The 15,655-nt window shown below is 43.9% G+C and overlaps 1 protein-coding gene across 1 annotated transcript in view; it reads left to right on the forward strand.

Moving 5' to 3' along the window:
* The window catches only part of LOC126335960 (uncharacterized), a 1,093,560-nt gene that overhangs the window by 691,479 nt on the left and 386,426 nt on the right, over window positions 1–15,655 (forward strand). The window lies entirely within an intron of this gene.

Consider the following 15,655-nt stretch of genomic DNA (forward strand, 5'->3'; position numbering starts at 1 on the left):
GGCTTTAATTATCTACGCTTCGCATGACATTGAGTGAAGCCGAATTTTTGAAGGCTGCAGTTAATCGTTGCGACTGGGATGCCAGAGTCTTAAATACAACAGCTTTCTGAAGCATAATGGCATGCAGTAGTAGTTAGCATACAAGACAGACGTGTAGAAGGGTTCCTCTCCGAATCTTGTCAAATCTAATCAATAGACTTTGTATATCTTTCTTTTCAGTTAATTCGCAAAATGTATTTTTTCTCTTTCCAATACTTTCCCGTGTCATTTTCATCATCATATTGAGTTCTTTATTTGCTCATATTTTTCTTCCTACCTTTTTTTTCGTTTGGAACCAGCTTGTGTCGCCTATAATCTGCAGCCAGATGTCAACAAGGATTGCCCATCGATTGGTAATGATGCAGCCCGTGCGGCCAGCGTGAGAGTAATTGCAGGTAATCAGTGACGGCGAGAAATTACAGTTCGCTTTCAGCACCAGAACTGAAGTATTGCAGCCGAAGCTGGCCAATATTGCTCCGCCTCAGCGTTTGTGAAGTGACCCCGCTGTGTTTGTGTGTCGCCCATAACCGAGTGGTAGACTGTAACGGATGTGGCAACACTGCAGCGGCAAGTGAGAGACGTCAGCTCTCAACTGATTTTAATCGGACTGTAGTGATCGTTCCTAACACTGGCTTGATACTGCGTCAAGGGGGCGCTGCTCTCCTCAGAGTGAGCGGCACTCCCGTATTTATGTCTGATAAGCCACCTGTATCAATAAATGTTTCAACCGATCTGTCCCACAGAGCATCTTGATCGAATATCTTTCCACCAAACACCACGTTATAGAGTACGATCTTACAGGGTGTTTCTAAAATGACCTAAATTTTTGAAACGGCAATAAAAACTAAACGAGCAGCGATAGAAATACACCGTTTCTTGCAATATGCTTGGCACAACAGTACATTTTCAGGAGGACAAACTTTTGAAATTACAGTAGTTACAATTTTCAATAACAGATGGCGCTGCAAGTGATGTGAAAGATATAGAACACAACGCAGTCTGTGGGTGCGCCATTCTGTACGTCGTCTTTCTGCTGTAAGCGTGTGCTGTTCACAACGTGCAAGTGTGCTGTGGACAACATCGTTTATTCCTTAGAACAGAGGATTTTTCTGGTTTGGAATTCCACCGCCTAGAACACAGTGTTGTTGCAACAAGACGAAGTTTTCAACGGAGGTTTAATGTAACCAAAGGACCGCAAAGCGATACAATAAAGGATCTGTTTGAAAAATTTCAACGGACTGGGAACGTGACGGATGAACGTGCTGGAAAGGTAGGGCGACCGCGTACGGCAACCACAGAGGGCAACGCGCAGCTAGTGATCCAACAGCGGCCTTGGGTTTCCGTTCGCCGTGTTGCAGCTGCGGTCCAAATGACGCCAACGTCCACGTATCGTCTCATGCGCCAGAGCTTACACCTCTATCCATACAAAATTCAAACGCGGCAACCCCTCAGCGCCGCTACCATTGCTGTACGAGAGACATTCGCTAACGATATAGTGCACAGGATTGATGACGGAGATATGCATGTGGGCAGCATTTGGTTTACTGACGAAGCTTATTTTTACCTGGACGGCTTCGTCAATAAACAGAACTGGCGCATATGGGGAACCGAAAAGTCCCATGTTGCAGTCCCGTCGTCCCTGCAACCTCAAAAAGTGCTGGTCTGGGCTGCCATTTCTTCCAAAGGAATCATTGGCCCATTTTTCAGATCAGAAACGATTACTGCATTACGCTATCTGGACATTCTTCGTGAATTTGTGGCGGTACAAACTGCCTTAGACGACACTGCGATCACCTCGTGGTTTATGCAAGATGGTGCCCGGCCACATCGCACGGCCGACGTCTTTAATTTCCTGAATGAATATTTCGATGATCGTATGATTGCTTTGGGCTATCCGAAACATACAGGAGGCGGCGTGGATTGGCCTCCCTATTCGCCAGACATGAACCCCTGTGACTTCTTTCTGTGGGGACACTTGAAAGACCACGTGTACCGCCAGAATCCAGAAACAATTGAATAGCTGAAGCAGTACATCTCATCTGCATGTGAAGCCATTCCGCCAGGCACGTTGTCAAAGGTTTCGGGTAATTTCATTCAGAGACTACGCCATATTATTGCTACGCATGGTGGATATGTGGAAAATATCGTACTGTAGAGTTTCCCAGATCGCAGCGCCATCTGTTGTTGACAATTGTAACTACTGTAATTTCGAAAGTTTGTCTGCCTGAAAATGTACTGTTGTCCCAAGCATATTGCAACAAACGGTGTATTTCTATCGCTGCTCGTTTAGTTTGTATTGCCGTCATTTTTGAAACACCCTGTATCTGACGTACTGCCATCGATATAGGGCTGAATGGTTCAGATAAGCACACGCTGATACCATTTAATCGCCACTAGCCTTGACGATGGCCAGTATTTGGCGAGAAAGAGAGTCCGTAAGATTCTTCAAGTACTATTTATTCAATACAAATCAGTCGTTGATAATCAGACCTCATAGAGTTTCCAAATTTCGGGGATATTGATTGCTTCGTTTCAGTCACCTCCATAGCTAACGAGGAGAACACGGGAGGTACCATAATCCGATTTCCCAGAGATTTCACTTAGTGGAAGAGGAATCAAAAGAAACGAACACGTATTTCGGCTTTTCTGTAGACACTAGACACTGAGAAATCGACCGGCATAGTTTCGACCTAATTTAAATGTCGTTTAGCGAGCAATAAGCTCAGCCCCTTTGGTGGTACAGTGGATGGCGTCGTGGTTTCCCAATTTTCCGTCTAAACCACATTATTATTTTTTTTTATTTTATTTTTTCATTTATCTGCTGATGTTCGTAGAAGATTAATACACGAATGTTTCTTATCAAGCTAGGAGATACAAGCGCGCTACATTAATAGTAAAATTAGAAATGGGTTCCACAATATGTGATCAAAAGTTTCCGAACACGTGACTCAAAATGAAAAGTTCGTGGCGCTCTCCATGGATAATGCTGGAATTCAATATGGTGGTGTCCCACCCTTAGCCATGATGACAGCTTCAACTTTCGTGGGCACACGTTCAGTCAGATGCTGGAAAGTTTCTTGTGGAATGGCTGCACTGAGGAGATGTATCGATGTCGGTCGGTGACTCCTGGCACGATGACGGCGTTCCAGAGCATCCCAAAGGTGTTCTATATGATTCAGGTCAGGACTCTGTGCAGGCCAGTGCATTACAGGGAATTTATTGTCGTGTAACCACTCCGCCACAGGCCGTGCATTATGAACAGGAGCTCGATCGTGCTGAAAATGCAATCGCCATCCCCGAATTGCTCTTCAACAGTGGACAGCAAGAAGGTGCTTAGAACATCAATGTAGGCCTGTGCTGTGATAGTGCCACGGAAAACAACAAGGGGTGCAAGCCCCTCCATGAAAAACACGACCACATCATAACACCCCACCTCCGAATTTCACTGTTGGCACCACACACGCTGGCAGATGACGTTCACCAGGCATTCGCCACACCCACACCCTGCCATCAGATCGCCGCATTGTGTACTGTGATTTGTCACTCCACACAACGTTTTCCCACTGTTCAATCGTCCAGCGTTTGCCCTGCTTCCACCGAGCGAGGCGTCGTTTGGTATTTACTGGAGTGATGTGTGGCTTATCCGCTTAGCCATGAAATCTAAGTTTTCTGTACCCCCGCCTAACTGACATAGTACTTGCAGTGGATCCTGATGCAGTTGGGAATTCCTGTGTGATGGGCTGGACAGATGTCTGCCTATTACACATTACGAACCTCTTCAACCGTCGTCAGTTTCTGTCAGTCAACAGACGAGGCCGGCCTGTACGCTTTATATGTGTCCCTTCACGTTTCCACTTCACAATCACATTGGAATCAGTTAGTAATGTGTAAATCTCGCGTACAGATGTATGACGCAAGTGACACCCAATCATCCCCGAAGTCCGTGGGTTCCGCGGAGCACCCCATTCTGCTCCCTCACGATGTCTAATGACTACTGAGGTCGCTGATGTGGAGTACCTGCCAGAAGATGGCAGAACAATACACATAATATAAAAACGTTTGTTTTTGGGCTGTTCGGATACTTTTGATCACTTAGTGTATATTGATTATGTAATAGATGTGTATAATATTTTCAACGGTTGCAATCTTTCTAAAATATCATATTCTTATATTCCATTTTTATATCAGTTCTTAGATCTTATATTTTCTGTTTATTCTTCAGGAAGATTTTATGCTTTCCCTTGGATTATACTGATCGTAGAAACATTTGAAACAGAGAATTTTAGAACACCACGAGCAGTGCGCAAGGGGAGGTTTGCCACAGCGAAATATCTTCATAGAAATCTCACTCGGAAAAGAGACGCCATTCACACTGCTGAAGATTTCACGCGTTGGCAATAATTTTGCGGCAAACCACGAGTGACGGATCACTTTCCCGAAGAGCGCCGCTTGCATTTGATTACGAAATACGATACGCTACACGAATTTCATTGGAAAGTATTTGAAATATTTTTTTTTCATTCTTTTATCAATTTTTCATTCATTCATCATCCGTACTATTAGTAGACGAATAGGTTTACTTTATTTCGCTGTATGTTGGAAACATTCGCATAGTAATCTTTTACGGACATGGATAGATAAGTGGAAGACCAAAATACAAAATAAAAATAATAATCAGGTTTTGAAAATGGAATGTAAAATTGTGAAGGTGCGACCCACTGTGCCACCGCTTCGGTTGATCCACATACTGGCTTGAAGGTACGTATGGTACCTCTAAAGATTTGACCGTCGTTTGCCAAGAAACGGTCGAATATTTACGGATAAAACGAGATACGTGTTCCGTTACTTTCTTATTTTGACTCCTCTTCCGCTGAGCGAAGTTTCTGGGAAATCGAGTTGTGGCAACCGCTGTGTTCCTCTCGTGATTGGTCAGCGCAGCAAAGGACGTGGGTTCTATTCCCGGCCCAGGCATGGATCTTTCCGCGGTGGAAAGACTGATACAGGATGCACTCAGCCTCGTGTGGCCAACTGAGGAGCTGCTCCACTGGAGTAGGTCAAGAAACCCGGCTATGGTTGGGAGTGCCGTGTGCCGACCACATTACCCTACCATCCAGCGTCCAAAGAAGCCTTTGGCAGAGGTTGACACGGCAGTCGGTTGGGCCCTATTGGCCCGTCTGGGTACAGAACAGAGAACTTCACTTACATCATGTTCACGATAACCTTAATTTTGTGGTAAGTTCCTGTGGGACCAAACTGCTGAGATCATCGGTCCCTAGACTTACACACTTCTTAATCTAACTTAAACTAACTTATGCTAAGGACAACACACACACCCACGCTCTAGGGAGGGCTCGAACCTCCGACGGGGGGAGCCGCATGAACCGTGGCAAGACGCCTCAGTCAGCGCGACTTGGATCCAATTCGCGCTACGATAAACACCCCTAAAACATCACAGCACCTACTGCGGCCTTACATTATCAGATACAAACTTAGAACTACCTCCCTCGTGTCCTTATCTTTCCAAAAGCCAAACTAATCGACCTCTAACAGATTCTCAATTTTCTTTTAAATTCCTCTGTATACTATTCTTGCAGGAACTTGGTTACACGAGTTGCCAGGTTGATTATAAGATAGTCTTCACATTTTTTCCCCCTTTGCTATCTTTGGGATTTGTGGACGATATTTTTCCGAAAGTCTCCAGACCTAGAGACTCCCTAAACTAACTTGAATAGTCCTTTGGCTGTCACTTCCCACGATGATTTCAGAAATCGCAAAGGAATGTTATCCATTTCTTCTACCTTCTTTGTTACCAAATATCCAAAGCTCTGTTCAGCTTTGACACTAATTCTGGATCCTTTATATCTTTCGTATCAACTCCCATTTCTTTCTCACGTACATCATCTGACGAGTCCTCCCGCTCGTAGGAGCCTCCAATTTGCAAAAGTCCCGTTCCATGGTAACAAAGCAATTCCCATTGCATCTTTAATTTCTCCGAACGTTTGTTTTGTCCTTCCTGTATGCTTTCGACGACCATTTCCTTTTCGATGTCCTCACAATTTTGTTTCAATCATTTTCCCTCAGCTTCTCTGAACTTCCTGTTTCTTTCATTTCTAAGTGACTTCTATTTCTGAATTCCTGAATTTCCCTGAATATTTCTGAACTTCCCGCTTTCGGCCGTCAGTTGAAGTATTTTCTCTGCCACTCATAGTTTCTTTGCATTTATCTTCCTTGCACTACATTTTTCTGTCGACGTTCTGTGATTGCCCATTTTAGAGATGCCCACTCCTCCTCAGCTGGACTACCTACTGTCGAATTCATCTTGGCAATATCACTGGCGTCGGTGAACTTCATCCCTCAGTATCTCAGAATCCGTCTTCTTCCCATGTTGATGCCTCCGGACGAGTCTCTTAAACTTCAGCCTGCTCTTCATCATAACTAAATTTTGATACGAGTCTATATATGATAACTGACATGTTTTGTAATTTAATAAATGATTCCGGAGCCTCTGTCTGACCATTATGTAATCCAGATGGAATTTTCCTCGTCTTCAATTCCTCCCCGCGTGTACGTCCTCCTCCTGTGATGTTTGAAGTATATCCGCTATTACTAGCTGAAATTTATTCCAGAACTTAATTTATTTTCCTCCTCTTTCATTCGAACGGCTAAGGCCATGTTCTTCTGTAACTCTTTCTTTTGTTCCTTCCCCTACTAAAACGTTACAATCCCCAATGGTCATTGGATTATCATCCCGTTCAACATACTGAATTACCCGTTCAATATTCTCGTGTACTTTCTCTGTCTCTCTATCTTTTGTCGTCAGCACATACATCTGAACTACTTTCGGCGCTAGCTTGCTTTCGATTCTGATGAGAACAACTCTATCATTGAAATGTTCACAGTAACTCACTCTCCACCCTATCTCCGTGTTCATAACTAATATTATTACTGTTACAAGATTTATTAGTGCTGCTGATATTATTTTTCATTCGTCTGACAAGAAGTCCTTATCTTCTTTCTATTTAATTTCAGGTACCCACTTCAGACTTCTAGCGTTCCCTTCTCCGATTCATAGAATATTACTCTTTCGTTGCTTATTCTGCCTTTTTCTTGTGATCATATCTCTCTTGGCAGTTCCCTCACAGAGATCCGATTAGGTACTACTCTGGAATATTTTACTAAAGGAGGGATCATCGTTCAGCTTTTTAGATTACAGGCTACATATCATGTGGATGCACGTAATGTGGAGTTTGCTACCGCAAGGAAAAGAAGTTCCCGTGAAATTCTGTCCGCTCCTCCGTCCTTTTGACAAACCCATTGGTAGAATGAGGGTAACTCCGTCTTCACTACCACGGCTGACGATTTTGATTAATATTGTAAACCGTGGCTGGGCTTCAGCCCGGGAAGCAGCACATTTGATTAGTTTCACAGACGCTACCCCTGGCTCACGAATCCCGGATCACGTGTCGTCGTTGCATAGGTTGAATAACATCGGAGATTCAATCGTGTCTCAGTCGCTGTTCAGTAACAGTTTCCCTTTCATGGCATTTGACTCTTATAAGAGCACTCTGGTTTATGTACACCTTGTAAATAACTATTCAAGCACTGTTTGCCTTTCTTCAAACTACCTTCCTTCCAGATAAGCCGCAGGAACAGTTTTGCCTCTCATGTCGCTATAGTTCTCTGGAACCAAAACCGATATTCCTCGTGGTCAGCTTCTACGAGCCTTTCCATTAGAGTGTAAATAATATGTGTCAGTATTTTGCAGCCACGATTTTATTAAACGAAAGTTCGGTAATGTACACACCTACAGCTCCTGCCTTCTTTGAAAGTGGAATTCTTACATTCTTCTTGAAGTCTTAAGCTATTTCGGTTGTCTGATGTATCTTGCTCACCAGGTGTTCCACAGTTGAAATGACTAGCCCTTCCGAAGATCTTAGTAGTATTGAGGGAATATCGTCTACTCCAGGAGATTTGTTTCACTTAGGTTTGTCAGTAAGCCGTCGGATTCTTCTCATCCTCCATTTTGTCTTTATCTACTTTTACTTTCCTTTCCATAATATTATCTTCAAGTTCATTTCCTTTCTGTACATTCCCTCCATCTTCCACTTTTCAGCTTTCCATTATTTGCTTAGTACTGGCTTTCCATTGAGCTGTTGATATTCATGTAACTGCTTTTCTTTTCTCCAAACGTGTTTAATTTCCTCTATATGCAGCATCCGTCTTTCTCATAGTAGTGCATGCTTGTACAACTTTGTATTTCTCATCTAGTCATCTCTGCTTTTCTGTTCACACTTTTTGTCGATAACATTTTTATAGCACTTGTCGTGTTTTAAATTTTATCCATTCTTCAGTTAAATTCGTTATTTCTTGTGTTATCCCTGAATTTCCATGGGACCTTGTCTCTTTACAATTATTTCTCGAATGTTTTCACTATACCAGTTGTCAAACTTACCCATTCGTCTGCTGTTGTGTTTCCCTCGTCTCATTCAGTCAGTAGTTACCTACTGCTCCCTTTGAAACTCCAAAACCTTTGGTACTTTCAGATTTTCTACAATTTCTTCAGTTCGAATCTGCAGCTTTTAATCAGTGAATTTTGGTATGAGTCCACTTCTTCCCCTGGAAACTTTTTGCAGTTGAAAATCGGGTTTCCAAACCCCTTCGTAATCTTCCAGTGTCTCCATGTCTCTTCATGTTATATATATATCCTTCTTAAACAAAATGTTAGCAATGATTCAGTTATGCACTGTACGGAAATGCACCAAGCGGCTTTCCTTTTCATTCCTTCTCCAAAGTCCATGTTCTCCTGCTTCTCTTCTTTTTTCAACTCCTGAATTCCAGTCTCCCATTCCTGTACAACTTCCGTCTTTGTTAACTATCTGTATAAATTATTTGATCTTATCGTGCGATTTTTCAATCTCTTCATCATCTGCGGAGCTAGTAGACGTGTAAACTTGTACTACTGTGACGTATATAGGCTCTATATCTATCTTGGCTACATAAAATATTAACTAAAGTTGTTAATAAAGAATGGAAATGGAAAAATTAGCACCCAATAGCTTTTTAAAGAGAGTAGAATGAGAGTCTCGTCACTATTTGCTCTTCAGCTATGGTGGGCTCCGAAGGGCTTCAAGCCATCAATCTCTGATCAACATAACTGGTGTTGACACAAGACGTTCCTCACGATTCACTGCGTCACTGAAATCATGAAGTCGTTGTGTTGCACGAGAAGATATTTCAATGTTTTTGAGGCATCCTGTATGTCCGTACAAGTCAAGTCATTCGGTATGAATAGGGATTCAGTTGGTATTTTGGACAAAGGAATGAGAGCAACAGCATTCTAGACCCACTCCACATTGACCTTCGATTGACCCTGACCTCCCCTTTTGACCAATCTCTTCTACTCCCTCCTCGTTACCCTTCGTCTCCTCCACTTCTATTACCCTTCCATCCTCCCTATCCCATCCATCGTTCGGCTTTCCCCCTGTCCTTTCCAACACCATGCCCCTTCCTAAACCGTCTTAGCCTCACATCACCCTCCGCTTCCCTCCACATATTTTATATTTAATATCTGTGCATTACGCTAATTAGAGAGCTCCTAAGCCAACTGCACCACACATACACTCCTGGAAATGGAGAAAAGAACACATTGACACCGGTGTGTCAGACCCACCATACTTGCTCCGGAGACTGCGAGAGGGCTATACAAGCAATGATCACACGCACGGCTCAGCGGACACACCAGGAACCGCGGTGTTGGCTGTCGAATGGCGCTAGCTGCGCAGCATTTGTGCACCGCCGCCGTCAGTGTCAGCCAGTTTGCCGTGGCATACGGAGCTCCATCGCAGTCTTTAACACTGGTAGCATGCCGCGACAGCGTGGACGTGAACCGTATGTGCAGTTGACGGACTTTGAGCGAGGGCGTATAGTGGGCATGCGGGAGGCCGGGTGGACGTACCGCCGAATTGCTCAACACGTGGGGCGTGAGGTCTCCACAGTACATCGATGTTGTCGCCAGTGGTCGGCGGAAGGTGCACGTGCCCGTCGACCTTGGACCGGACCGCAGCGACGCACGGATGCACGCCAAGACCGTAGGATACTACGCAGTGCCGTAGGGGACCGCACCGCCACTTCCCAGCAAATTAGGGACACTGTTGCTCCTGGGGTATCGGCGAGGACTATTCGCAACCGTCTCCATGAAGCTGGGCTACGGTCCCGCACACCGTCAGGCCGTCTTCCGCTCACGCCCCAACATCGTGCAGCCCGCCTCCAGTGGTGTCGCGACAGGCGTGAATGGAGGGACGAATGGAGACGTGTCGTCCTCAGCGATGAGAGTCGCTTCTGCCTTGGTGCCAATGATGGTCGTATGCGTGTTTGGCGCCGTACAGGTGAGCGCCACAATCAGGACTGAATACGACCGAGGCACACAGGGCCAACACCCGGCATCATGGTGTGGGGAGCGATCTCCTACACTGGCCGTACACCTCTGGTGATCGTCGAGGGGACACTCAATAGTGCACGGTACATCCAAACCGTCATCGAACCCATCGTTCTACCATTCCTAGACCGGCAAGGGAACTTGCTGTTCCAACAGGACAATGCACGTCCGCATGTATCCCGTGCCACCCAACGTGCTCTAGAAGGTGTAAGTCAACTACCCTGGCCACCAAGATCTCTGGATCTGTCCCCCATTGAGCATGTTTGGGACTGGATGAAGCGTCGTCTCACGCGGTCTGCACGTCCAGCACGAACGCTGGTCCAACTGAGGCGCCAGGTGGAAATGGTATGGCAAGCCGTTCCACAGGACTACATCCAGCATCTCTACGATCGTCTCAATGGGAGAATAGCAGCCTGCATTGCTGCGAAAGGTGGATATACACTGTACTAGTGCTGACATTGTGCATGCTCTGTTGCCTGTGTCTATGTGCCTGTGGTTCTGTCAGTGTGATCATGTGATGTATCTGACCCCAGGAATGTGTCAATAAAGTTTCCCCTTCCTGGGACAATGAATTCACGGTGTTCTTATTTCCAGGAGTGTATTTAGGTCGCCCAGTCATAGCTCAGCACTTTACTGCCATATTAGCTCAACAATCACATTTCTCGACTCTCCCAACAGAAAATAGGTCAGTCGGAGAGCTTCATGTGGCGAGAATAGGTGAGAGGACATGGTATCATTGTCCTCCAGCTTACATGTAGCTTCATACTTACATATGCACTCTCTGAAAGCTATCATCTGATGTATTTATGTAATCAGATCTAATTAGGGCTATCAGACCCCCACTTACGTCGGAACAGAGTTTGACATATACAGTACTTTTTTACATCATAGTTACCAAGGAAATAACAATTTCAATGTGATAAATAGTATTAAATTGATATCAGTATGTATAGAGACAATGTGAGTAAATGACACTGACTATGAACTAATAAAGTTAATACTGGAAGTACTTGTACTACTGCTATTGCTGCCACTAATATTAATAATACTAATAATAATCCAGAATGAGATTTTCACTCTTCAGTGGAGTGTGTGCTATTATGAAACTTTTTCTGGCAGATTAAAACCGTGTGCCGGATCCAGACTCGAACTCGGGACCTTTGCCTTTCGCGGGCAAGTGCTCTGCCATTTCTCTCTTTTTTTTCTTTTTTTCCGTTAATGTTCGTTTCGTTCGGTCTGGGCGGACATCATAGGACACCCGTTCAAGTTGATCGTTGATTCCTTCACTCAGTTTTTTTTAATTTATTTATTACAGAGGGCCAGCGCCTCCCTGACCGAACACGCTGGGTTACCGTGCTTGCACTATCTGAGCTACCCAAGCACGACTCACGCCCCATCCTCGCAGCTTTACTTCCTCCAGTACCTCGTCTTTACCTTGCATACTTCACAGAAGCTCTCCTGGTAGGCTCTGAAGGAGCCTTTGCATTGCTTCATTAACTAACTAGCATAGTACATAAGGACTTTCATGGTTTGAAGAACCATGCTCATTTACAAAAACTACACCTGTATGTATGATAAATTGTAAGTATTCTTATCACTAATTATTAATTACGTAAAGCACAACAAACTACAACTCTTTAAATAAAAAATTTGCTTTCGCAAGCAGTGTTTTGACCTACTCAAAAATATAACTGGCTGTGCAAATGACAACATAACTTTAAACTCAAGTTCAACCGCTTTCTCGTAATAAATTATGAGACTCAGAATTAAATTCACTAGGATAGGATTCCAGTCCAGGTTCTTATTTGGGATAATCACGGGTTTTTTTAGAAACACCACAATTATTATTATTATAAAATCAACCAAATTTCACAAATACGTAGACCATTTACAGAGCGCCAATTATAAACAATTTAGTGGAAGACTGGTAGTACTGATGGCGTAATTTGCAGTGGCTACTAACATGACGACGATGCGGTCATGGCAGTTCTGTTGGCCTCGCTCTATTACTGATATTCTTGGTGTCGAAATAATATTTTTATAGGGCCAAAAATCATGCGATGAAAATGGAATCACCAAATGCAGCATTCGAGGCCCATTAACACTGCCCTTAACCTCTTCTGGCCTCAAAACGCCATGAATATGAGCCACAATGATCCGCTACTGGTAGTGAGGTGTTAACTACAGCACTGCTCAGCCCAGACTCCTTACCCGTCACAAAGGACGAGTTGCCATTTGCGCGACAACCACACCTTTCCACTCCGCCAGGCTACTTCCGTAGCTGCAGGGCTTCCCCACATCTTTAAATTCAACCCTGTGTTCCGAAACTATGGACCAAGTCATTTACAGTATATTACATAACAGTTATTAATTAGTTATTTAAATTCACAAGTATAATTTAAACATCGTTCAAAAGTTTCAAATAACTTAAACGTGTATACATATTCAAAGAATTTCCGTGACAGATACAACATTTTACAAAAGCAACACATCAATCTTACATAGAAATATAGATACAGATATAAAATAGGTCAGAAATAAGTGTTACAATGTGTCTCTCTGGTTTGATCTATGTTAAAAGTTCGTATTTTTGGTGTGTACGTATTCTTCTTCGTGTGTTACGTCCTCGGTGTCGGTGTTGGTGGAGTCCTTAGTACTGATGTCCCCATATGAACTAACCTAGTAATTTTTCTGACTTTTGCTACGATGCCTGTAACATCTCATTGATTTATAGATGGTGTGTTCTGTCTTGGAGATGTGATCTCTTAGACCATTTAGTTGTTCCATTTGTGTGAGTCTCTGAGTTGTGTGTTATCGTGTGTCTGTTGTGATTTCTGTTATGGTCCGGCATGCGTGTGAACACCGGTCACAGCACAGCACGATGTTCTCAGAGGGCCCATGTTCACTGCATTGACAGTTGCCATCCGCAGAAATTGAGAAGTTCTTTATGTTTGCTAGATATGGGCCATGCCCAGTCAGGAAATGAACCATGCCACGCCTAGGAACTGGCATGATTCACTCGTAACCATTCACTGATGTTCGGGAAGAAGGTGCACACCCTATTGCCTTTATCATTCTGGTCCCACTGCCGTAGCCAGAGATCCAACAGCCAAGTGTTTAGTTGGAGTTTAAGTGTGGTGTCTTCCCCTTTTGTTTCGATGATATCACATCTTCCCCTCTTAAACCAGTTGCATTCAACCAGATATCTGATCGTTATGTCTATCGAGAAGAAACCCACACTACACACAGCGCCTATGTTGAAGTAATGATGAATGCCCTAGAAAGCCTCAGGAGTACAATCATTCGTCCGCGCCTCACTGTTGTCCTGTTGGTGTCACCAGAGCAAGCCTTTGTGTCCACACACTTGCTGCGGAAAAAAAATTGGAAATTTGTAGTAAGGTCTTGTGGGACCAAACTGCTTCGGTCCCTAAGCTTACGCACTACTTAATTTAACTTAAACTAACGTACGCTAAGGACTCGAACCTCCGACAGGGGCAGCCGCCCGGACCGTGACAAGACGCCCTACACCGCATCGCTACCCCGCGCGGCTTGCTGCGAAACTTAACATCGATTCACAGAGAGTGCAGTGGTATGCTCTTAAGTGTATGATTGGTGGCCTGTACTGTGTAGTGTTTATTCGTGTGAATTAGTAGCGTATTTTCTCTGTTTTACCGGTGGTTACATGTATGTGTTGGTTGAAACTGTGTTTCTCAATGTATACTCCCAGGTATCGTGTGGCTATTTCTGTTTTGCCGTCCATGTTCCGTATTTTTGATGGGTGCATGTCGTTGTAATATGCCTTTCAGTAATATGCACGCTTTCTTGTGTGCTGCAATTGTTAGTTTGAGTGCGTTGCCACAATTTTGTATAATGGTTAGGATACCACTGGCGCTTTTCACTAGTGACGACCGGTTGTACGAGGAAACCACTGCTAATAGGTCATCGGTGTGTGCCATGACCTCGTCGGTGGTTGAGTCCTCGTCTGTGAGATGCAAAAGGGGCTCGATTGCGGTGTCCCACAAGGTAGATCTGCAAAGGGAGCATTTGGGGCACACCTCTGTTATCTTTTCTGACTGCTTTCCGGTTCCGCGCCTGCCAGTCTTCGACTCCGTGTAAGCAATAGTCGATGAAACTGCTGGAGAGGGATATGGGTAGCTGAACGTCACTGAGTCGAGCAAACAGTTCAGACTACCAAAGACTGACGAAGGTGCCATCAATGTCGATTAATATAGCATTTTTGGGAGATGACTACCAACAGCCGTTAAGTAATGTATAAAATGCATTTTTAACCATAAGCTGTTTTTATTTTAAACTCAAATTCTACCGTTTTCTGTCTTGGACCATCTTCACTGATGAAGGGTTAAAATGGATTAAGCCGCCATACTGCATTAGTCTTTACTTGAAATGTGTAGTGCGTTTCATGAATATAAATATGTTAAACAAGACTTTAAAATCAAACACCCAAATGAAAATTGTATACAGATCAGAACTGAAGGTAAAGATATGCTCCGTATACAATTTGTATTTGAATGTTTGTTTTTAAAAGTGTCATATATTTATTTTCATGGAACGCACTGCACATTTTAATTAACGATTAATGCAGTATGCAAGCTTAAACCATTTCAACCCTTCATCCGCGAAGATGGTCCAAGACGTAAACCGGTAGAATTTGGTTTAAAATAAAAACAGCTTGTGGTTCAAATATGCATTTTATAGATTAATATAGCGATTGCATACTGATGTTGAGTGTGCCCTTTGATGTTAAGACTGTATTTACAGCATCCTCTACCAATTTTCATACTCTGGACCCATACTGATGGAGGCTAAGACCATAGAGTTCTACACGTTCCTGTAGTCAGTACATAGGAGACGTTCCTGCACCTTAACTAGGGAGTTGATGAGGCATACAGGTCTGTAGGACATAGGTTCTGATGGGGCTTTGTCTGCAGATTTTTTTACCGCAACGATATTTGCGGTTTTCCATGATACAGGCTGCCTACCAAGCGTCAGAGCGTCCTTTAATACGTCTGTCAGCTAAGCTATTATTAGTGGTGCTGCCTGTGGCAATAATTGTTCATGGATGTTGTCTGGGCCAGGAGCTTTCTTCTTCTTCTTCTTCTTCTTCTTCTTCTTCAGACTGGCAACTGCCAATGCGACCTTCTCTCGTGCAGATGGGCTTGT

This window comes from Schistocerca gregaria, chromosome 2 (assembly GCF_023897955.1).
Source record: "Schistocerca gregaria isolate iqSchGreg1 chromosome 2, iqSchGreg1.2, whole genome shotgun sequence".
Classification (NCBI taxonomy): Eukaryota; Metazoa; Arthropoda; class Insecta; order Orthoptera; family Acrididae; genus Schistocerca; species Schistocerca gregaria.